This window comes from Ambystoma mexicanum, chromosome 1q (genome assembly GCF_040938575.1).
Source record: "Ambystoma mexicanum isolate Mex_15411 chromosome 1q, UKY_AmexF1_1, whole genome shotgun sequence".
Classification (NCBI taxonomy): domain Eukaryota; kingdom Metazoa; phylum Chordata; class Amphibia; order Caudata; family Ambystomatidae; genus Ambystoma; species Ambystoma mexicanum.
Genome location: NC_090922.1, coordinates 211623668 through 211647235, shown reverse-complemented (window position 1 = coordinate 211647235; position 23568 = coordinate 211623668). Strand labels below are relative to the sequence as shown.

The following is a 23568-nucleotide window of genomic DNA, read 5'->3' as shown; positions in this document are numbered from 1 at the left end:
CGAGAGGGGAGGTATTTGCGGAGGAATAGCTGAAGGTATTTTGGACCGAGGCCCCAGAAAGCCTTGTGGACAAGGCAGAGGGTTTTGAATGATAGATGTCCGGTAAAAAGATACCATCCCTGTCCCCTGGGCCCCACTGGTCCTAACACAATGAACATGATTATGTGTATATGCAAGGCGCTGCACATTCAAACAGCAATCACTCTATCATTCACATGAGCATCCATCACCATACACTCACTCATAACGCATCCATACACATGTTTAAATAAAAACAAAGAACATAAACGTACCTTCTGCATTGGCCTGTGTGTGGGTGCTGCTCCAGCTGCTCTGTCCGTATGTGCGAGGAGGCGCAGGAGCTCCCCCTCGGACATACAGACATGCAGTGCCCCAGCCAGCATTTCCAATGAGCTATGCAATGCTGGCGAAGCAAAACGCCCCAGCACTTGCATGGCTCAGTGAGCATGTGCGGCTGGGGAACTAAACTGAACTGTCAAAGGGAAACAGTGTTTCCCTTTGACAGTTCAGCCAGCCCAGGAGCACTCCATTAGCTGGATAAAGCAGCTGAGGGAGTGCTCACTGTTTCACTGGGCTGGCTCCTTAGCTCCTCCATAATGGGTGAGGGGCCACTATGCAGTTAGTAATGTTGACCATTGTTGCTGAATATATCACAATTTACTTACATTTTAACACAAAGCACCCCTTTGGGTACTATTGAAACAGTGGGCTTCATAACTACTCTGGCGGTAGCTGTGCCGGTAAAACCGGCACGGCTGCCACTGGAGTTGCATCCGGGTCTGGCACCCGCGAATGGGCAATTACTAGGTCATGCCGAGTTAGGCGGACATGGTAATTGCCCTTTCGAAGGTGCCGGTAGATCCCCATTCCCATTTGAGCCCCATATGGCTCAAATGGGAAGGGGGAGCTCGGATGCACCGGCACCGTTAATAACGGTGCCGGTGCATCCGACGAGCTGAGGTCAGACCTGGCGGGGGCTGTCAAGCACCCACGAGCACAACTCTTACTATGGCGGAACGGTAGCAACGGTGCCGGTAGCTTACCAGCACCGTTGTTACTGGTCCGCCATAGCAGTAATGAGGCCCAGTCTGTGACTAAAGGAATGAATATCCATTTACAACTGTGGGCCACTTTTTCATTGTTGCCTGAGACAGTTTCATGCTTCAGCCCGCCCATGTGGGCCACCCCTGCCCATTTCTTCCAATCTAAAAAAAAAAAAAAAAAAAATCTTTTTTCATGCTGAGCTCTCAGGGCCCCCCTGGGATGCACCCGCGGACCCCTAGGGGGTCGCGACCCACAGTTTGAATACCACTGTATTAGACCCTCCAAGATGGCGCCACAGGCAATGACCTTTTGCCTGACGACGCACAGTCATAAGCGTGCACGTAAGCATTACGCACTAATACAAACAAAACAAACCCGCGATGATGGCCTGCAACTCACACAGCAGACCGGCACCATCGAGAAAGGAGACCCGGTGCAGCCTAACGAACCGCAAGGTAAGAGACATGTGCAGCAGCGTAACTATCAAGGTCATTTTTTCCCAGAACTTGCCTCTCTGTCTGTTAATTTCACTCCTTAATTATAACGCTGCTCCCACTGTGAAAGGAATGACTACACATCTGGATTTACAGAGACTTGAAAAGCCTGGACGAACAGAGTTATAGCACACCTGAAATGTAGAACACCTCGATAATGAAGCACCAAAGTAATCATGAGCCTCAAAGGGACACACGAACCTGACTCAGCATTAGAGCAAGCCATGTTTGCATGGGGGCCTCACAACACCGGAACTTTTCAAAGACATATCACACCTGGAAGGTAGAAAGCATCATGGCGCATCAATAATACAGAGACATGGCACAACCGGACCGAGCCATAAAACACAAGATTGCATGGGACTGCAGCGTTCCTACATGGTACAAATTAAAAAGCAACGACCAGAATACTGAGTCATAATTCATCTTAATTTTGCACAAGCATCCCACAGTCCCTTATTGTGCAGAGTGAAAACATATATGGAATGTCCAGTGCTGTAAAATGCCTGCAGGGCACAGCGTTATGGGACACGTCCAGGCTCCTCTTCCATGCACCCAGAGAGGCCAAGAGTGTACATGACGCGCTTGGAAGGTGAATGTAAGGTTTCTCACATGTTTTACCACTCCAGGGGTTTTCAATTCTTTGGCAGTCGGTGCAGGAGCACGGAACAAAATTACCATTTTGTTCCCCCCACCTCCATCCAGTCCTCTTTTTAAAAATAACTATATGTATGCCAGGCTCAGATTCTGATGCCGGGGTAAAAGCATTGGGTTCTTATGCAATCCGTGTTGAATGTGTCCTGCCGTGCGAACATGGCTGCAGGTATGCGCCCTTGCATGCACCATGAAGCGCAAGTAATGCACATAAACGCAGGTCCGCATGGATCTGCATGTATTGTCTGCACTTCATAGTGCACACAATGGAAATTGTTTGGGGTAGGCTGCAATTCACGTAAGTTCACATGTGGGTGGTGCCTTCTGTGAAGTTTGCACACAATCATTAGGGACTTGGAGTGAGAGCATACATGGACCTCACTTTATCCACCGCTATGTGCACAGCCTGGTCACGCACGCAATGCACAGATAAAGAACATCTAAATTGTGTATAGAAAGAGTCTGCAACATGTGTATCTCCATGTTTTGGACTATGACTCCCATGACCCTTCATCAATGACTATGCTGGCTAGTGTTGATGGTAGTTGCAGTCCAAAACATCTGGAGAGCCAAAGTTGTGGACCCCTGGTTTATAGCAATGTGGACTGGGCAGTGAGCACACACCTGTATGAGACGCAATTCAGCATGCATGGGCTGCACAGAGCATTGGCCTCATTACATGTTGGGCAGTGCGGGTAAAATGTGGTGGTATCACTGTATACCGCCCCATTACAGCACCGCCCAACAATGACTTTGGAGAATGTTGGAGGATGCACCCCTAGCTATGAGCTGGAGGTAAATCCACTGACTTTCCGCCAAATTCGGTGGAATACCCGCCAGAGGAATTACCGTTGCAGTAATTCGGACAAAATACCCCAGAGTCCTATGTTCTTAAAATAAATGAGTACTAGCACCGCTACTGCCACTTGTGATCCGGCGGTAATACAGCGGGACCAAGTGGTGTAAATGGTAATTCCGTTTGGTGGAATCTCCGCAGATTTACCAGTGAGATGCCACCAAACCTATAATGAGGCCCATTGTTGAGATCCTTTGTGATCCTTTGGTGTACATAGAGTGCACATAGGCACACAGCCTCACCAGTCATTACATCTGGATTTGCAATGCCACAGCCAGCCCCTGCACCACGAGGACTGTGCACGGCCCCCTCTGTACAGAACAATGCACCAGGAGGGCTGTGCACAGCCCCCGCTGTACAGAAAAATGCACCACGAGGACTGTGCACGGCCCCCTCTGTACAGAACAATGCACCAGGAGGGCTGTGCACAGCCCCCGCTGTACAGAACAATGCACCACGAGGACTGTGCACAGCCCCCGCTGTACAGAACAATGCACCAGGAGGACTGTGCACAGCCTCCACAGTACAGAACAATGCACCACGAGGACTGTGCACAGCCCCCGCTGTACAGAACAATGCACCAGGAGGGCTGTGCACAGCCCCCGCTGTACAGAACAATGCACCATGAGGACTGTGCACAGCCCCCGCTGTACAGAACAATGCACCAGGAGGACTGTGCACAGCCTCCACAGTACAGAACAATGCACCACGAGGACTGTGCACAGCCCCCGCTGTACAGAACAATGCACCAGGAGGACTGTGCAAAGCCTCCACAGTACAGAACAATGCACCACGAGGACTGTGCACAGCCCCCGCTGTACAGAACAATGCACCATGTGGACTGTGCACAGCCCCCGCTGTACAGAACAATACACCAGGAGGACTGTGCACAGCCCCCGCTGTACAGAACAATACACCAGGAGGACTGTGCACACTCAAGTCATAACTAGAGGATATAGATTCAAAGGACGCCTTGATTGTATATTGTCATATCACACCTGGACTGAATGTATTCAGAGAAGACCTGAATTGAACATAGCACACCAAGATTGAATGAAGCCCCTCAGCACACTGCAATTGTATAGAGCCACAGCACACCTGGGTTGTAAAGCTACACAACACATTTGGAGCGCCCAAAGCCATAGCACACGAGGACTGCCCAGAAACAGAGCAAACTCGGATTGCACATGCCTGCAGGGCACCTGGGCTGAATGCAAAAAGGACGCATCTGGACGTAGAACGCCATGGCACACCTAGATTGCACACAACAAATATCACTCACGGATTATACAGGACCACTGCACACATGCATTTGTCTAAAGTGATGTCATGCCTGGATTGTGTAGCACCATATTACTCTTAGGATATATAGAGAAATAGAGCAACAATGCGTTGTCTAGAGCCATTGATCTCCTGGGCATTGGTGCAACTCGAAATGGTGTGACTCCCCTGCAAAGTATGGTGAGGTGTCTCCCAGATGTCAGTAACCCCTGCAGCAAATGTAGTAAGGCATCTGAAAGAGAACATGTTCAAGAATACCCTTCCGACCAAGAAATGTAAGACGTGTTTCCTCTCCAATTAGTGTTTGTCATGGTTACTGAAAGTCAACTCATTGGGTTACAGCCTCTGAACATAACCCCCTGCTTTACAAGACATATAATATTTGTTGTTGTGACTCGTAACTCGTATTTAGTATGGCAGATAAAAGACAACACACTCTTTTACAGTCACTGAATAGAATCTCCTGCCTACCAAGAATTATATGACTTTTTCTCTGCAGCTATAACTCGTATTTGTTCTGGCCACTGAAATTTGACACAATTATTTACAAAAATTGAATAGAACCTCCACCAGCCTACCAAGTAATATACATTGTTTTCTCTGCAGCTCTTAGTTAGTATTGGGTATTTCCGCTAAAAGGTGGTGCTGTCTCTCACAGCCACAGAAAATCATTTATTTTCATACCTCTGTACAATTGTGCGGCGTTCTTCTCCTCACACTGGAAAGAAATATCACATGGATGGATGTATGTCTTGCAAGGTAGGCTGGCCATGGGAAATGTAGTAGTGAAGTGAACAAGATGGCCTATCTTATCTCAGTTTGATCATAGATTTTTTTCAACTAAAACTATTTACATTTCCTATCAGTCCTTCAACTAAATTCTATTTCAGTGTTCTACCTCTCCCTCAACTAAATCGTAGTTCAGTGTTCTACCTCTCCCTCAACTAAATCGTAGTTCAGTGTTCTACCTCTCCCTCAACTAAATCGTAGTTCAGTGTTCTACCTCTCCCTCAACTAAATCGTAGTTCAGTGTTCTACCTCTTCCTCAACTAAATGTTATTTTAATGTTCTCCCTCTACCCTATCCTATTCCTTTCCTACATCTCCCTCATCTAAAAGCTATTCCCCCATCTGCTCAGACGACACCTTGCATCATGCCCTGCCTAACAAGATTATTCCCGAAACTGAACCATGCCTACCCAATTTTTACCACTTTACTGTGAACCACCCAAAATAATTTTACCCCAACCACTCATAATATTCCATTTGACTTAAATGTACCCTAGTCGGTTGGTTTGGTTTATGTGTGAAATTGTACGAATTGGTTTAGCCCTAACTTTTTAGATGATGGTTGAGATGAATGTGTTTTAGGATTTTAGAAGTGTTTTTATTTTATTTGTTTTGGTAAGGGTTGTTGCTGGTAGCCCAGTGTCTACTGTGTTCCAATTGTTGAGGAATGGCCGTTACAGAAGTATGGAAAAAAAAATCAGATTTTGGAAGCCAAGGCTAGGATTTTGGTTGACAGGCATCCTCCAGAAAGCCAAGACTGGGAAAGAATCGAGTTCGCATGGCTCTCAAATCTAACTTCTACACGAGGTGACAGCAATGTGGTTTTGCATAACTACTCAGCTCTTTGCAGGTACTAATGTCTGACTGTAAGGTTTTGCAAAGGATGGCAAGCTGGACGGATGGTGTGCTGCCAATAGTGACGATAAATGGATTGCACATCTGATCAAGATGCACATTCACGAAATGGCCTACACAGTAAGTTAGTTCCCGGCGTGCGCCTTTGTATCGCGGAGGTTGACCTGGGGAGTCAAAAGTAGCTCCTGGTAGAAGTGGGTATCAAACCAGGGGCGCAGAGTACGTGGGTGCTCTGGGGCCCGGGACCCCCACCGACAGAATGAAGTCGGGGCTGAGCCCCCCTACCCCGGACCGTATAGAAGAGACACAGTATGGATGGCCCTTTGTTCCATCCATACTGTGTCTCTCTCTGGCCCGGGTAAAAGCCGGGGAAAAACGATGTTTAGAAATTGTGGGACAGATGCAAAGCAAGAGGCTCTTGTTTTGCATCTATCCCTCAATTTCTAAAAGTCATTTTGGTTTGGGTATACTTCTACATCTATGCACTCGGGTGCACGGATGTAGAGGTACACCCAACCCAAAACGATTTTTTAGAAATGGAGGCACAGATGCAAAGCAAGTTTGGCCATCAATTTCTAAATCGTTTTAGGTTGGGTGTATTTGTACATCTGTGCACCCCTCTTGGCAAGAGCGGTGCACAGATGTAGAGGTACACCCAACCCAAAACGATTTTTAGAAATGGAGGCACAGATGCAAAGCAAGTCTGTCCCTCAATTTCTAAAAAATCTTTTTGGGTTGGATGTATTTGTACATCCGTGCACCCCTCTTGCATTGCATCTGCGGAGGGAGGTGGCAGGGAGAGGGAAAATGAGACTGTTTGCATGTCTCTGAGTGTGTACGTGGTGAGGGTGAATGCTCTGCTATGGGTGGGGAACGGAGGCATTGAGGGAGGTAAGTCCCCAGAATTCTAAGGAAGGTAACAGCGTGGGAGAGGGTGGGAGTGTGGGGTGAGGTAGGATCACCTTCTTGCGGGGGGGTTAGCGGGGTGGGTGACAGTAGAATGGCATAATTAGGCCATTTGAAGACCGCACAAATCGGCTGAAATAAATCAGGTTTTTTTGTATTTGTTCTTCAAAATGCAGAATTACCACATAGAACCCAGTATGAACCTTCCCATACTGTTGACCTTGTTCAGTGTAATAGCATTCAATGGGACAGTACTTGCAGAGCCTAATGGTGCAGAGCTAATGGTCTTCTATATTTTTAAAGAGACGTAACAGCACTTCTCAGCAGGGCTGCGTAATCTATTTTCTACAAGAGCTGCCATATTTGAAATAGGGCAATACTGATACTCCTCAGTTAGCTCACTAAACAGGGCTTCTATAATTGTAATACTATGCTTTTGTTGAGGCAATGCTAATTCATCTTAGTTGGTCTGCTATACTTTTGATGGGACAACATCAGCACTTCTCAGTTGAGCTGCTGCACTTTTATTGACAAGGCCCCAGCACTTCTCAGCATATTTATTTATTTTTATTGGTTATTTATAATGCGCGTAATACCCAGAGGTTTCTAAGCACAGACCGAGGGATCGAACCCGGGTTGCTCCATGTCGTCTTGCTTCCAAGGCGAGCATGTTGCCCCTGAGCTATCCTTTCGAGACTCTGAAGATCTGAAGTACATTTAATGATACAGAACCAGAACTATTGAGCAAGTCTAACATCATCTTCATCATCTTCATCATCAGAATAACTCAACACTGTTGTGTTTATACAAGAGCTAATATATTTAAAGGGATGGAATTACTCAGTATGTAGCAGCACTAATCAATACCCCAACGAGCATAGTTAATGTGGAAATACTACACTTCTCACCATTGGGACAGTACTGCCACTTCTCACAGAGGCTTCTACACCTTTTATGGGGCAGCACTGATCCAGCCTAGTGGACAGCTTCACTTTTAATGGCACTTCTCAATAGGACTGCTATACTTCAATAGGAAATGACCAACACTATAACACGGGGAATTTCATACTCTTGATGCCACCGAAACAGCACTTCCACCCACCAGAGCTACTTTATTTTTAATGGCACAGTGCGTGTACTTCTCAGCCACTCTGCTTTACATTTAAACAGACCGAATTGTCATTTCTCAGCAGGACTGCAACACTATACCATTGTGTTCTGTATGTTGAGTGCTTTTTCACCACCAATGTGGGTTCATGGCACGCTCCCAGTGTCTAAATAGTAGATCTGGCTACATTCAATTGGCAAAAAGCATGTCCCGAGCAGCCTGCAGTACATAAACTGCTGCTCAGAATGTTGGAAACCGTGAGGGGGCAAGGGATAGAAGGCTCGAGCCTGTAGGAGAGCAGAATCAGCAGGGTATTAAAACCTGCTCACTCATTCTGGAGTGAGGGGCCATGGGGCAAAAAGAGCCTGATGCCACATTCGGGGGGTTGTTCCTTCCTTTCATCCATCTGCCTCTCTACCTGTGGTGTTCCCCAGGAGTCTAACCTCTCGCCCTGGCTTTTCAACCAATACCTGGCAACTCTCGCCCACTGCTTTACCACATTCTGCTCAAATTTACGGTGCTACGCTGATGACACTCAACTAATTTTCAGGCTGCCCTCTGCCACATCCTCTCCCTCTCTCATCTCTGATTGCCGAACTGCCATTCAAGATTGGTGTGCCGCCAATGATCTTTGTCTGAATGCCAGCAAGACGGAGATCCTCCTCATTGGCACACCTTCACCATCCTTTCCCCTCACTCTCTGGCCGGCCTCCCTTGGCCCTCCTCCTACCCCCACCTGCGAGGCTAAGAACCTCAGAGTCATCTTTGACTCCACCCTTTCCTTCTCCGCCCACATCTCTGAGGTCTCAAAGTCACATTTCCTACTGCACCTCCTCAGAGGTACTCTGCCTTTCCTCTCCTTCCCCCAGAAGCTCATGGTATCCCAAGCTCTGGTTCTCTCTAGCTTGGACTATTGTAACAGCCTCTTTCTAAATCTATCTGCCTCTGCTCTCCGTCCTCTGCAATTAATCCTGAACAGGACTGTAAGACTTGTCCTTGGCCACAAGCCCTGGGATTGTATCTCTCCAGCTCTGAAATCTCTCCATTGGCTCCCAGTGGATGCAAGGATTAAATTCAAAACCCTCTGCATTGTCTGCAAGGCTTTCTGGGGCCTGGGTCCAAAGTACCTTCAGCTATCCCTCCGCAAATACCTCCCCTCTCGAGCTCTTCGCTCCTCTACCTCCAACTCCATCATGGGCAGTCGTTTTTCAAAGAAACGAGCTGGGGGTAGATCTCTGTCTTCGGCTGTGGCCTCCCTCTGGAACAGCCTCCCTGCCACTCTAAAACTTGAGGAGAACCATCTCTGGTTGCAGAAGCACCTGAAGACCTTCCTCTTTTCTTCTGCCTTCGCTCCCCCTCTCCCCTGCTGATCTGTTCTCTCTTGGCACCGTGCACCTGGCCACCCTCTGTCCTCCGTACCCAGGTACCTGCTCACCCTGCCACCCTCCCGCACTGCCTCCGGGCCACCCCTTGTACTGGGGTCTGTATCTGTACCCATACAGCCCCCCCCTTTTTCTTCCTGCACTTATTAGACCTACCCTGTCTGCTGCCTTAAACCTAGCACTTGCAAATTGCTGGCTGCACTACCACTGTTTGTTTCCTTTATTATTTATTTATTGTTATTTATCTGTTTCTCCTCTGCTTGGCATTTTCCACTTCTCCCCCCTTCCATGCACTTTTCCCCTCCCTCTCTCCGATGCACTTGCACTTTCTCAATGTCACTGGGCCTAGTAAGATCGCTGTTTTGTTCTCCCCTGTTCCCCTCCCTTGCCTTGTCGCGCTCTAAAACACTTGTGTACAAGCGTAATAGAGATAAAAAATCAATATCAATTTCTCTCCTGAATGAAAGAATGAGCTCTCTCAGACACAAGTAATCACCCCTGTACACACAATGAATGAATATGTTATGGATCTATAGATCGAGAAAACTGAAGTGAGAATTCAGAGTGTTTTAACAGAAATATAATTGTCTTCCCAGATGGGAGACTGGACTGACTCCTTAATAAACATGGGTCACTGAGATGACCAAGAGTGAAACTGTACGTTCAGTTGTGAGATTACCAGCAACAGGTGATACTATGCTCCAAAGAGTGAGGTGCTCACTCAGTATATCACACTGTTTAAAGATGTGAGACCCATCCTGAATGCTTGCCCAAAGAGCCTTGGCCAGAGTTTCACACTGATGAAGTGAGCATGTGATCCGGGGTCTGCAGCCCACACACACACATGGGATTCCCATGCACCCCCCTGTGAGATTTGCACCAAATTAGTGAGATTGTGCTCCAAGGAAGGAGGCACACGCACAGTCTTTGCTCTGAGGTTTGAAACACTCGCAGGATGGGATGGCATTTCGTTCTCCCATCCTAGTTGTGTTGCTCTGCCTTTTGAGGGCTACTGCAACCTGGATGATTATAGCGGGGTGGAGTAGGGGTAGTGTTGGCCTACCGGAATGCAACCGGAAGGCTTAAACCTCCTTCTTACTTGACTTTAGTATATGCAGTACATGCTAGCCAATTTTTCCACTGTTCTGCACCCCCCAAACCTCCATAGCACCAAGTTGGCGACTACGTGCAAATTAAGTCATATAACTGCTAGTGATATCACTTCCTATATCTGGGCACCCCCCGGGAAATTCATAAGTCGGATCCCCTGTATCAAACTACATATATTTTAAACAATCAAGATGCATATTTTCCTGTAATAGAACGTGTGTGTAATGGGTATTTTCCACACCACTGCATAGCCATGACTCACTTCTCATGGATCCAAGTGAGAATGCCGGTGGTGGATTTTGATTTCACGTGCTACACACCGAGAGGGTTGAAGCAGCCCGAACATTGACAATACGAGTAGAGCGGCTAGAATGCATCTGCTCAAAGTCATAGGTTGGGGCAAAAAGGTGGGTGCGAAATGGACGAACTGCCTTTCATCCAGAAGAGCGGTTGTTTAGGACTACAACTTCTGCTACTATGCTGGAAGGTCTTGCCTGTTTGTGTTTGAGTTTGAACTCTGAACTCTGAAGCAAATCTCCCTGCACGTGACTTCCTATAAGTCACAAGTAGATGCACCAATGCGATCCCCATTTCTTAGATCCAGCATGGTGATCTTTCATCCTCCCACATTTACTGACACGAGATCTGGGGCGCAGTGAGAACATAGTGTGACCCGGGGTATACAGTCTTTATAACGAAAATGTAATAAAGAATGAATATATAACGAAATTATATAACGAAAAAAATAACGGAAATGCACGGGGTGGGGTAAAGGATAAAATCTTGTGGAGAAATGATTGGGGTGGGTTTTTAGTTGGAGGAAATGGGGGTTTGGGAGGGAACACCCCCAGAAAAAGAAAGAAAGAACATTTGTTTTGTTTTGTCGTTATATATTTTTCATTATATGGGCATTCACTATAAAAATGATTAGTCATAAAGACATGTAATTGAGTGCCGAAACCGGAGAGCAGTGGTTGGAAGACATCTCTGATAGCAGCAACTGAGATAGTATAGACATTCCTGGCAAATCAGCTTGCGGTTTAAGCCGAATATCTTCAATTGATAGTGATCTGCCACTCCACTGAAGATTAGTGGGGCCCTTCAGTGTTAGCTAGACGTGGACCCACATTTTTAGGTTTAGAATGTGGCTTTTCTTCCTATTGACTGAATGGAAATCTAGAGTTTCCATGTCACCCCCGTTTGGATTCAGGCCTTCAGAGTAGTCCTGATGGGGCAGAGCCAAGCTTTGGGCGACATGTGATGTTGTACACTAGTTGGAGATGGTCATTGTAGGCTCTAATCATGATCAAACTCCCGGCCTGGGTTTCTGACTGACTTGGGTGGAGAGGGGCAATGCTGAAATGTAATCGATGCAGTATTTTAATCAATTACAAGCACTGACATTGCTCTGAGGAGCCCTCCAAACCACACTGCTCCAGGCTGAAGTGGCATGAAATAAGGGCACAGAACATAGGCAAATGCATGTTGGTCCTACCACGTAAGGCGAAGCCTCTTTAGTAATGCAATAAACACAAACCCCACTTTTGCACATATAAGTATACAATGTATTGGTTTCACAGGTTTAGGAAGTGATTACGGGTTTTGATGTGATATAGGTTCCCCAATCAGTTGAACCCTTTGTCCAAGTATGTTCTGTTACACCTTTGGTCAATGTTTGACTGCTGCATGAGACTTTTGTTCTTGAAGTTCATCGTTGCCAATCATAGCTATAGTCTTAAGACACTGGAAGTCAGTGATTGTGCGCCTGCTGTTGTAAGTACTTCGATTCACACGTTTTCAGTTCCTCTCTTGGTGATAGTTATGCCAATTGCCCGCCTCCTGAAGAGTTTCGACATTGACATTTCATTCTTTGAGTTCTTCATTAAACATTAGAGATATGCCTTTTTGGCATTTGAACATGGCGGGCGGGGTCCTCTTAGTGGTATCCTGCAGGATATGCACTCCCTCTCTAGATATGATTGCTTCCAACTTTCTCTAGATTCCTAAAGTTTTTCAGTGGGAATTTTAATATTCATACAACAGTTGGACTCTTTTTATTTTGGGGAATGGGTAATGACTCTAGCCATGAGGGTGGCAGTGACTGCTCCAGTTTATAACCCGTTTGTAACTTAGGTTTCCATGTCTTGCACGAGGGTGTTTGATGGCTGAAGGCAAAGGGGCTTGGCCCATTACCCTTGTGGGCCCCTTGTCTTGCATGAGGGTGATTGATGGCTGAAGGCAAAGGGGCTTGGCCCATTACCCTTGTGGACCCCTTGTCTTGGCAGAGGAGATAAGACAAACCTGTAGGACAGGGGTCTCCAAACTTTGACTCTCCAAATGTGTTCGACTACAACTCCCATCATCCCCAGCCAGCATACTCAATAGCCAGTTATCATGGGAATTGTAGTCCAGAACATCTGGAGAGCCAAAGGCTGCAGACCACTGCTCTAGGAGTACATGTCAACATTACTCACAATGTCCTGGGGTGGAGGTGCTTTCCAAAAGGTGGCCAGGTGAGGATAGCAGCGACCACACTATAAAGGTAAGGAATTCCTAGGAAATATTGACTGTTAAATGAGGCCTTGGCACAAGAATACCCCTCAGAGGCAAATCAATTCAATTGCTGCTTCTGTGGTGGGAGAAGAGACACGATTACTACACAGCACCTGCGTGTAGGCTTATGGGGAAAAAAAACACCATCCTAGTATACCCGCAAAAGCGGCCTGACAATAGCATAGATGGGTGGATGAATGAATGGATGGGTAGATAGATAGATAGATCAATACATCAGCATTACGTTTAAGAACTAGTTTCCCTGGCAAAGCGGTGTTAGAAGTATAAGCACCCCCTTTTTCTATAAGAATCCCCTATTTGTGAATGCCTCTGCTGGACAGGTGTGCGTGCAGCATAGAGGCTACTCTTTGCCATGGCAGCTCCTGCTTCAGCCTTGCATCCTAGCGCGGTGGATGAAAGGAGTACCACCGTCATGCACAGAAATCCGAATCTGCAGGTCGGTGCAATTAAGCACCATGCAACAAAAACGGTGTGGGCGAAAATGAATAAGGTCAGATCCTTGCAAAGGTATCCCATCAGATCTAGGATGTCGGCAAAGAGAGGGCCCACGCAACTTGCGCGTCTAAGCGGACTATTCACTCACTCACGTGTTGCGCATGTGGGATAGTTTGCTATTGCATCTATGATATAAGCAGCATGTGAGTGACAAAGACGCAGGCCAATACGGCGCGCTTCTGCATGGGCATAGGACATGGGGGGGACCGATCCCCCCCCACAATTTTAAGTGGGGGGTATAATGTCATTTATCCCCCCAGAATTTGTGTCACTTCAGCATGTAAAATATGTCTGCAGCCTGCACTGCAGGCTACAGATGTCATGTGCAGGGATGTCATTTAGGGGTCGCCAGAGGTCACAACTGTGACCTCTGAGGTCTCCCTTCCTACCCCTGTGGTCTCCCTTGCTACCCCTAAAAACAATGGGGGGAAAAAGTGTCTTTTTAAAATAAAAATGTTTAATGCAAGCTCCTGGGCTGTGGCCAGCACCATGTGGCTCTTTACTTCTGGAGTGGCTGCCTTTCTTGTTCAGACCTTTAAAAAAGTAGAAAAACATCAACAGGGATGCCACAAGTTTAACACTTTCAGCACTGACCCAAAATAAGAAAGAATAGGAAAACCAAATAATGTGTATTTCTGGAATTCTATACAATAATTGCTAGACTGATTAAAGGTTCATTTAAGGCACACTTCAGTGGGTGAGTCACTGATTTAGTCTGTTTTTAAACACCTCAACTCAGCCTTTCATCCTTCTGAGGTCGATAAATGAGTACCAACACAGGTTGGGTGATTTTGGGTGTATATTTTTCTATATAAAGCGGTTAAACGTAAGTGCTATATAAAAATACATTATTATCATTTGGCCATGGACGTCTGCTTGTATTCACAGTAATTTGGTAATATGGCCCTATACACACTGATCCTAACGGATCATATGGCGATCCATTCTTGTATGAAATGTGCATCACATTATAGTGATATCATAAACATCTTTTTCGTACTGTACTTGGGAACAATGCTATGTGATGCCACTTCCTGTTTTGTCAATGGGTGAAAGGTTGAGTTCCATCGCTTCCCGCGATATCACTTCGGGGTGGGGTCAAATGACATCACCTCCTGTGATGTCATCAGAGGTCAAGGGTCGTGTGATGTTACTTCTGCTACCCCTGGAATTTTGGTGAAATGACATCCCTGGTCATGTGTGCAAAAGTACAAGTTAACTTCACACTGCCTGCAGCAGCGGGCTAAAACAAGAACTTATGCTGCTTGCTCATGCGTGCCCCAAGCCTGTGCATTTTGAATGTGCCCAGGCCGGGGAACTGCACGTGCCCCTGAGCAGTCCACTGCTGCCCAGCCTCAGCTTCCAGAAGAAAGGAGAAGCCAGGCAGTGACGTGTGCTCCTGCTGAGAGTGACTGACTGACAGTGTGTGTTAATATCGAGGGAGACAGAGTGAGACTGACTGCGACTCAACCTCCTGAGACCTCAGCTACCGTACTTAATGTAAGTCAAATGGCCCCCCCTCTCCCAGGTGCAGTGCAGGCCGTTATAGGGAGGATTTATTAGGGGGAATGTGCCAACGTCATATTTATACAGTTTCTAAACACGTGCAGCGCGTTGCAAACTGATCAGGGAACACTGGCCTCTTAATTTTTCTTCATGAATTGAAAAACCTGAGGGTCCAACCCTCGTTTTATTTCATGATAACAGGAAAAGACAGGCTTAGCCCCATGCCTCGTGAAGGTTTCAAATTGCATGTAGGTGACCCAACAGCATACAAGTGCTACATTGGGCTATGCATGCAATGTGCACTTTTAAACGATGAGCAAAATACATACGTCCCTGATGTGTTGCATGCACTGTTCACGTTTCGCATAGCCCTATTACAGAACATAAATGATAAATCAAACCCAAGACCCCTGTGTTGCGCAACGTGCTCCCAAGTGCATCGCAAACCTACGCGACTTCAGAAAAAAGCCCCCAGCTCAGAGGGATTCAATATTTACCCATTTTTACTAGTTGGTGGAACTCTTTGTAGGTCGCCGCAGGCAAACTGGCTTGTCGTGACATACCTGGAGCGCATACACCGGCGCGCTATTCTGAAAAGGTCTCCATTGTTTAGAAAATTAAGATATTTGTTTATGTTGAAGCTCATAATGGGGGGCATTGTGCAGTGTGGTCTTCCCGATAATGAGGGCATTTGTGAGGAAAACAAAAGTGGGTGTGAAATGCAAGTTGCCTCAGCCTGTACCCAGAGCAAAGGGTTGTGCTCACACGTCTGTGGATCCATTTGAAGCAGTTGAACCCAACTACGGTACTGTGATGGCTGTGGCTGAGGGGAGGTGTGCATTGCAGGGAGGGGTTGGCCCGTGACCGGGGGGCGGTGACTTGTTTAGGCTCTGCAGAGCTCGAATTCAGATTTCAGAACCATAAGTGTAGAGTGAGGTCAGAGCACCACCACCACCGCCATGCCCCCTGCGCCTTGTGGGAATTCAAAAGCCATGATAGGGAGATCACCGTTTGGAAATCGCGTCGACTACAAAGAATAGTCTGTATTACATGAATGCAGAAATGAGAAATTACTTAGACCTGCACTGCAGGCTAATGTGTAAATACTACAAAGACTTGACCCGACAGCTCAACTCCCCGAAAATAAGTGCAGGCCAGTCACTTACATTGTGCTACTTACCTGGTGACAGTGACCCGAGACAGCACTGTATGGCCTTGTTAGCGGGCCTCTTTCCCCCATGGACCTGCGTGCCAGTGCACATCACTGTCCATGCTGCGTTGCAGTTTCCTTTCCCTTGTGTTGTGTGTTTACCTCCCAGAACTCCCAGGTGTCCCTATGGTATATGCAGTATTAATGCTGTTGCTGTGAGAAGACGCATTTTGCTATCTTCCCTTCCGTTCCCTTAGCACATCCAGAACAGGGCACTATCTTATGGAAGTTCAAGTGGCTTATAATCTCCATTAACCACTTGCCCCCTTCAACCCCCTGCTGGGTCCATACCTGGACTTCATCATCACAGAGTGATTAGTGTATGTATACTGACACTGCATACAGAGCAAGTGAGGGAAACATGTGGTCTCAGACCAGTGCGGTGCAGGCCGGTATGGGGGGGCAGCATCCGGCAAGCGGCATTATTGTGTAAATAATAAATACAAGCATGTGTGCACAGCACTGGCTGGGCCCTGCCTCAACAGTGACCTGGAGAAGACCCCAAAATGAGGTACTACAATGGGGCATGACTAATAGTTGTAGAAAAGCACCCAAGGATATCGAAGGTGCTCTGAAGACTGAGGAGAAAGTGCTGAGTAAGTGTACAGATGAGAGTTGTGGGGGTCTGGCCATGGGGGAATGGGAAGTGAGGGACTGGGGTGAAGTAGAGTGGGGGAGTGCAGAGGACAGAAAAAGAGAGGAGTAAGGGAGGGGAGAGATGGGAACAAGAACGGAGTGCAGATGAAAGATGGGGATGGAATGCAGCCCGGGAGACCAGTGTGTGCAGGGGAGAGAGGGGTTCAGGAAAGACCAGAACACAGGGAGAGTGGTGTAGGGCAGAAATGGCATAGGATGTGCTTCGGGTTTAGATAAAGCCATTGACTTAGGGATTTTTGCACGGCACAGCACTGGCTTCTCATTTGATCTCTAAAACTCAGGACATCCTGTCCTCTCTCTCCTCCTTTCCCCTTCCTCCCTCTACTCCCTGATCTTCCTCTGACCCTTCTTCGGCCAACTCTCCCCCTCCTTCTCTGCCTTTCCCCTGTTATCCCCAGACGAGGTTTCTAGACAAGTCCGATCTATGAAAGTCTCATCAAAACAGGTTCATCCCTGTTCCTCCAAAGCCATCAAGGACCACATTGGGCCTCATTACGACTTTGGCGGTAGCCATGCCGCTATTGGCACCAAAATCGGGTCCGGGTTCCCAGAATGGGGAATTACCGGGCCATTCCAAGTTCAGAGGGCCTGGTAATTCCTCCCTCCAGTAACCCAGGCCCGGACCTTCCCCATTCCCATTTCAGCCCCCATAGCGCTGAATGGGAATGGGGGAGGGAGCTAACAACGGGCCGATTACTACCGGCCCGTTGTTAGCTCCCTCTTCCCCTCGCGGGACCCGATCTGCACATCTGATAAAACCAGACGTGCAGATCGGGTCCCGCGAGGGGACCTGGTAATGTGTCGGAATGGTGTTAACGGGTCCGCCTCCTTTTGCGGCACCCGTTAACCCATTCCACCACTCTTGTAATTAGGCCCATTGACTCCCTCGCTCCTGCCCTGGCCGACTTCTGCAACCACTCCTTCACTACTGGAGTCTTCGCTTGTGCACCCTCTCCTTAAGAAACCTTTTGCCGACCCGTCTTGAACGGCTAACAATCGCCCAATCTCCATCACTTCTTTCCTTGGCAAACTCTTGGAAAAGCTGGCCATCTCCCAGCTCAATCTTCACACTGAATGTGTTGGTTGTCTCCATGATCATCAGTCTGGCTTCAGAGCTGCCAGAAGCATGGAAACTGCTCTCCTGAACATCCATTAAGACCTGCTCTCCAACCTAGATTCCAACACCCCATGTGTCCTCATCTTACGTGATCTCTCTTCTGCCTTTGACACAGTCAACCATGCCATCCCGCTCAACCGTCTCTGTGATAAACTGGGGATCACTGGTCAGGCCCTGGCGTGGCTGACTTCTTTCCTCTCTGATCGACCCTCCCAGGTTCAACTTGGGTCCTTCCTCTCCTCTATCTCTATCCCTAACCCTATCTCTACATGTGGTGTTCCCCAAAGGTCTAACCTCTCTCCCTGGCTGTTCAACCAATACCTGGCACTTCTTGCCCACTGCATTGCCGTGCTCTGCCCCAGCTTCCAGTGCTATGCGGATGACACTCAGCTCACTTTCAGGCTACCCTCGGCCACCTCTTCTCCCTCTGTAAACTCTGACTGTCTGCCTGCCATACAGGAGTGGTGTGCCGCCAATGATCTCTGCCTTAATTCCAGTAAGACCGAGATTTGCCTCATCGGCACACCCGCTCCCTCCTTTCCTGTCACTCTCTGGCCGGCCTCTCTTGGCCCTCTACCTGCTCCCACCTGTGAGGCCAAAAACCTTGGTGCCATCTTCGACTCTGCACTCTCCTTCTCTCCTCACATCTCTGACATCTCTAAGAAGTCTCACTACCAGCTGCACCACTTCAGAGGTATTCTTCCATTTTTCTCCTTCCCCCAGAAGCTCACTGTCTCCAGAGCTCTGGTTCTCTCTAGGCTGGACTGGTGCAACAGCCTCTTTCTAAATCTTCCTGCTACTCTCTGCACTCTGCAACTCATCCAGAACAGGACTGTGAGACTTGTCCTTGGCCTCAAACCCAGGGATTGTATCTCTCCAGGACTGAAATCTCTGCATTGGCTCCCAGTGGCTGTGAGGGTTAAGTTCAAAACCCTCTGCATTGTCCATAAGGCCTTCTGGGGCCTCAATACCTTCAACTCTCTCTTCCTAAATATCTTCCTTCTCAAGCTCTTCGCTCATCCGCCTCCAACTCCCTCAGGATCAGACGCTCCTCCAAGCAACAAGTTGGTGGTAGATCTCTTTCTTCAGCTGCGGCCTCCCTTTGTAACAGCCTCCCTGAAACTTGAGGAGAACCAACTCCGGTTCCGGAAGCACTTCAAAACCTTGCTCTTTGCTTCTGCTTTTTCTCCTCCTCTTCCCTGCTGACTTCCTGGCTGTACTGAAACTGCACAGGTTGCCTGCCCACCCTCTGATCTCAGACCCAAGCCCCCTCCCCCACCAGTCGCACTCCTGCACTGCCTTTCTGGCAACTCCTGCACTTGGACTGTTTTCTATATCCCTACTGTCCCACTACCAGCACTTGACACCTGTTGTCTGCACTTACCCATGCATTTGCCACCTGCTGGCCTTACTTTGTTTATTTATCTTATTATCCCATGTACTGCACTGTCCCATTCCCCCCTCCGCACTTTCCTCCTTCCCCTTCCCATGCACTTGCGCGATCTGAATGACACCTGACCTAGTAGGATTGTTGCCTGTCTTCCCTCGGCTCCCCCTCCCTTGCCTTGTCATGCCTTGAAACACTTGTGTATAGGTGTGTTTTAAATGCCATATCACATCATACTACAAATCCTTGTGTAGTTAATAACTTAATTGAAGCTGGGAACATACTACTGGTGTAATACAAATGTTTTATCCAGGGATGCCTTCAGCCACTCTATTAGCACTATGCATTTCCTTCACTGAAATCCTGCTAAAAACCAGCAATGGAAAGTGTTTGCTTGTGTATACATATTGGGCATTTGCCAGGCACTACCATTAAATGTCCAGGTACTTGCACCATTTTGCAGCTGCTACCATCAGAGGGTAGCTGATACCACTTTGGCGGTGCCTGGCAATTGTCTTTTCCATGCCTACATTAAAACCCAAACGGTTGGTGTTGCCAATGCTTGTTTTGAAATAGGGATGCAACTGAGTTTCTGGTACCCACCACAATCTGAATAAGGATTTTTAGACAAGTTTTAATAGAGGCCACCATAAGCCATCTGGGTGACCCATGAAAAAATAAAGCAGAGCCTCGAGATTCACAACAGCACGTGTTCCGATATCCATGTAAATCCAGTGAAGACCCTTGTGCCGAGGTATAATTGCAGATCATACACTGCTGTAAAGGGTCACACTCATGTTCCATCATTGAGGATTCAAGTGGAATAGGATAGGATGGGCTGGCGAAACTCCATCAAGCATCTGCACTTAAAGCGCAGGTGAGAGTATTATAAAAGATCCCTCTAAAGGTCCATCGCTGGGAGATCTGGAGAAACACAAGAAGTGAAACGGATCATCACACCAACTGAGGTGGAAGAGAAAAACAAGGCCCGTGGGGGGAATATTATTAAGACCAAAGTATTTCCGTACATTTGGGTAAGGTCCTGTACAATCTACTGCATGTGTCAGTGACGGGAAAGATGTAAAGGAGAATCTGCGAGCAGGCAATTCCTGCCTCTCCCCGCCCAAGTCCCGAAGGTATCCCCTGTCCCCCCCAGATGTTATGGGTCTCCTACGCCCCTGCGCTTCTGTGACCAGGCCTCGAAGTGATCTGCAAGACCACCACCTCACACAGCTCGCTATTCACAACGTATGCACCAGTAGACACCGCAAGACCTCACCCACAGTCAGGCGGGTGCACATTGGGTAAGCGTACAAGTACTGTGCCGCCCGTGTGCTCCAGAAATGGCGTGCCTATGGCATCACACGTCCTACTGGTGGGCAGGTGCGTGCGGCCATTACACGCACGTTATATGTATATGTATATATAATCTTCTTCAATTGTACACGTATCTACATGTGGGTATGCGTGTGAGTATACTTGTGTGTGTACCCGCGTGTGCGTACATGTTTTTGCGCATGGATATTATACATGTGGTAATGTGTGTGAATAATATAAGCTGATATAAGCTACATCATGGAATGATATATCACCAAGAAAGTTATGGTGGGTTTAATAGGTTTAAAAAACAACCTTTCACCTGAAATGTGAAAGTAGGAAAGCCCATTTGAGCCAAGTCACACTAATTTGCATACCCATAATGCCTTGCTGTTGTGGCTCAGACCTGGAGGTGAACTTCCAGTGATGGCTGCTAGGTGGCGTTGTGGAATGTGTGACTTGGCTCAAAAGGGATTTCCTAATTTATATAATGTGTATATAATACTGGTGACTGTTTTATATGCATATACGCTTGCAGCTAGGAGCATGGGCACACGTGCAATCCGAAATTCACATCAGATCCCTTGCAATGCAGCCCGCCCCGGCACTGCACTCCGTGGTTTCTTATTTTCACTCGTCTGCCGGGGCTTTGCCTGAACTCACTTTCTGGACGGTTGTTGCATGCAGGAACTCTCGCTCCGCACCCTTTTTGGTTTTTCTTTGGCCTCAGATGTCGGGAGTGGGGGGGTACCTGTCATGCGGGCTTTGGGGACACCCCTCGTCTCTCGGCTAGCCCCAGTGGCAAGTTCCCCGTGGCTGTCCACAGCAATGACTGTGTCACCCGCGGCCCTCGCTTGCGCTCTGCAATTAAAATGCCATAACGGTGCGTGTGCGGGGGCTGGATGGGGGGGGGGGTCGAGGCGCAAGCGGGAGGGGGCGTTCTAAAAACAAAAGAAGCAATTTATATGAAAAAGCATTTGTCGGAGCGTATGCACTCTGCAGCGAGCCAGCGGTGCAAACGTGACGGACATGTTCAGACTACCCCCCCCTCCACATCACTGCCCGACCGTCTTACACCTGCCGTAGAACGCGGCAACGAATGGACGTGAGCGCATTTCCGCTGACCCCTGGTCGCCTCCTTCCCCCCACAGGAATTTAACTTAAGCCGAACCGACCCTCGTCCCTCCCCCACCAAGACCCTCCCGCCCTTTTCCAAGCACGAGACAACGGGCAATAACGCCGGTTATTTCCAAACGCTGTCACCGGCGGCAGTGCCAAGGCGATGCGCGCAAACTGCACCCTCTACCCGCCCCCCGCCCCCAAACGTCGGAGAAAACATGCACATATAGCGACCCAAATGACTTGTCTCTCTTGTTCATAAGACATCAGGGCGTTTCGAAAGCATGCCCCTTTTTCCTCGCCATCGTTCTTCAGGGCATCGGAGCCCTGTTCTGCCCACACCGAGGGAGGAAGAGTGGTATCTGTTGCATCCCCCGCCCCCCGCTCTCCCCATTCAGCTACCTACGACCACCCCCCATATGAAATATTCCTGGCCGAGCAGCAACAGGGAGGCTGCCCGCTGCCACCAAGTGGCTATTTTCCTGAAAATGTCCATGTGAAAAATATCGCACCGGCCAATTAATGCGAAAGGGGGGTGGGGGCAATAACCCCGCTGCTATCCTCCCCTGACAACTGCATGTCATGCCCACCCATACCCCCCTCACACACGATCCATTGCAACCTCTCGTAAATAATCTCTCAACACCCCTTACCTTTATCTCCGAAGGTGTGCTCTTTCTCGAGAAGGGAACAGAAACCGGGGTGACGGAATAGCTACATGCCAATGGGCGCCGGCTACTCGTCCAATCACCGCAGGCGCCGGCTGCTGCTTCTCCTCTCTGCCCGGGGAGAGTCGCTCGAAATGGCGTTTATTTTAAGAGGGGTTATTTTGCCGAAAAGGAGAAAGACTTCAGCATCCTGTGATTATGTCACTGGAAGCTACCACTGTGAGAAAAGTACCATGGAGGGAGAGAGGGGAGGGGACAGGGGGGAAGGAGGGGGGCAGCAGCGATGGGGGAGAGGGCGGGGGATGAGAGACAGGGCGCCTTGGGATCGTAGGTGGGTTTGTGGGTGGGTAGGCTTGACAGGCAGTGTGGGAGAACTGAGGTGAGTGGGAAGGGAGGGGGGTATGGCGACGGTGGGTGGGGGGGGGTGCATTATGAACGAGGGAAATGATGGTGGGTGGGGGTTATGGGGAGGGGGGAAGTGGTTCTACATCAGAGGCAGGGAGGAACAGCTGTGAAAAAGGGGGAAGGAGAGGCAGCGAGGTGCAGTGGAAGGGGAGATGGGGTGACGGGGAGGCAGAGATAGGGGATAGGTTGGTGGGGGAGGACACGGACAGGGTATAGAATGAGGGAAGATGGCAGGTGCCAGGGGGTGCATTGGTTTGGAGCACGAGGGAGATATGGGGGGGGGACAAATTAAGACGGAAGATGGGTTTAGGGGAGAAAAGAGGAGCTACCACGGGGGGTGGAGGGAGGGGGACATCAGAGAGATGTTGCAAATAAAATGGGGTGCTGAGAGTGTGATGGGGAAAGAGAGAGGGGGGGAAACATGAGTAGGGCGAGACATGAAGCGAGGGGAGTGGGAGATTCACAAGTATGGGGGAGTTTGGGAGGGAACACGGGGGGAGTTCTGGAGCTTAGTGGATGAATTAACGGGGGGTGCGGCGATCGGAGTTAGAAGGGTAGGCATGAGAAGCGAAGGGCGTTGATGTTCAGGTAGGAAATAGAGACACACCCCAGAG

The 23568-nt window shown here is 48.5% G+C and overlaps 1 protein-coding gene across 1 annotated transcript in view; it reads right to left on the bottom strand.

Moving 5' to 3' along the window:
* The window catches only part of CACNG8 (calcium voltage-gated channel auxiliary subunit gamma 8), a 407801-nt gene extending 384878 nt beyond the window's left edge, over window positions 1–22923 (bottom strand). Inside the window, exon 1 of the mRNA XM_069637385.1 lies at window positions 22535–22923. The gene's annotated coding sequence lies outside the window, so the exon portion shown is untranslated. The remainder of the gene's footprint in view (window positions 1–22534) is intronic.
* Between the last annotated feature and the right edge of the window lie 645 nt (window positions 22924–23568).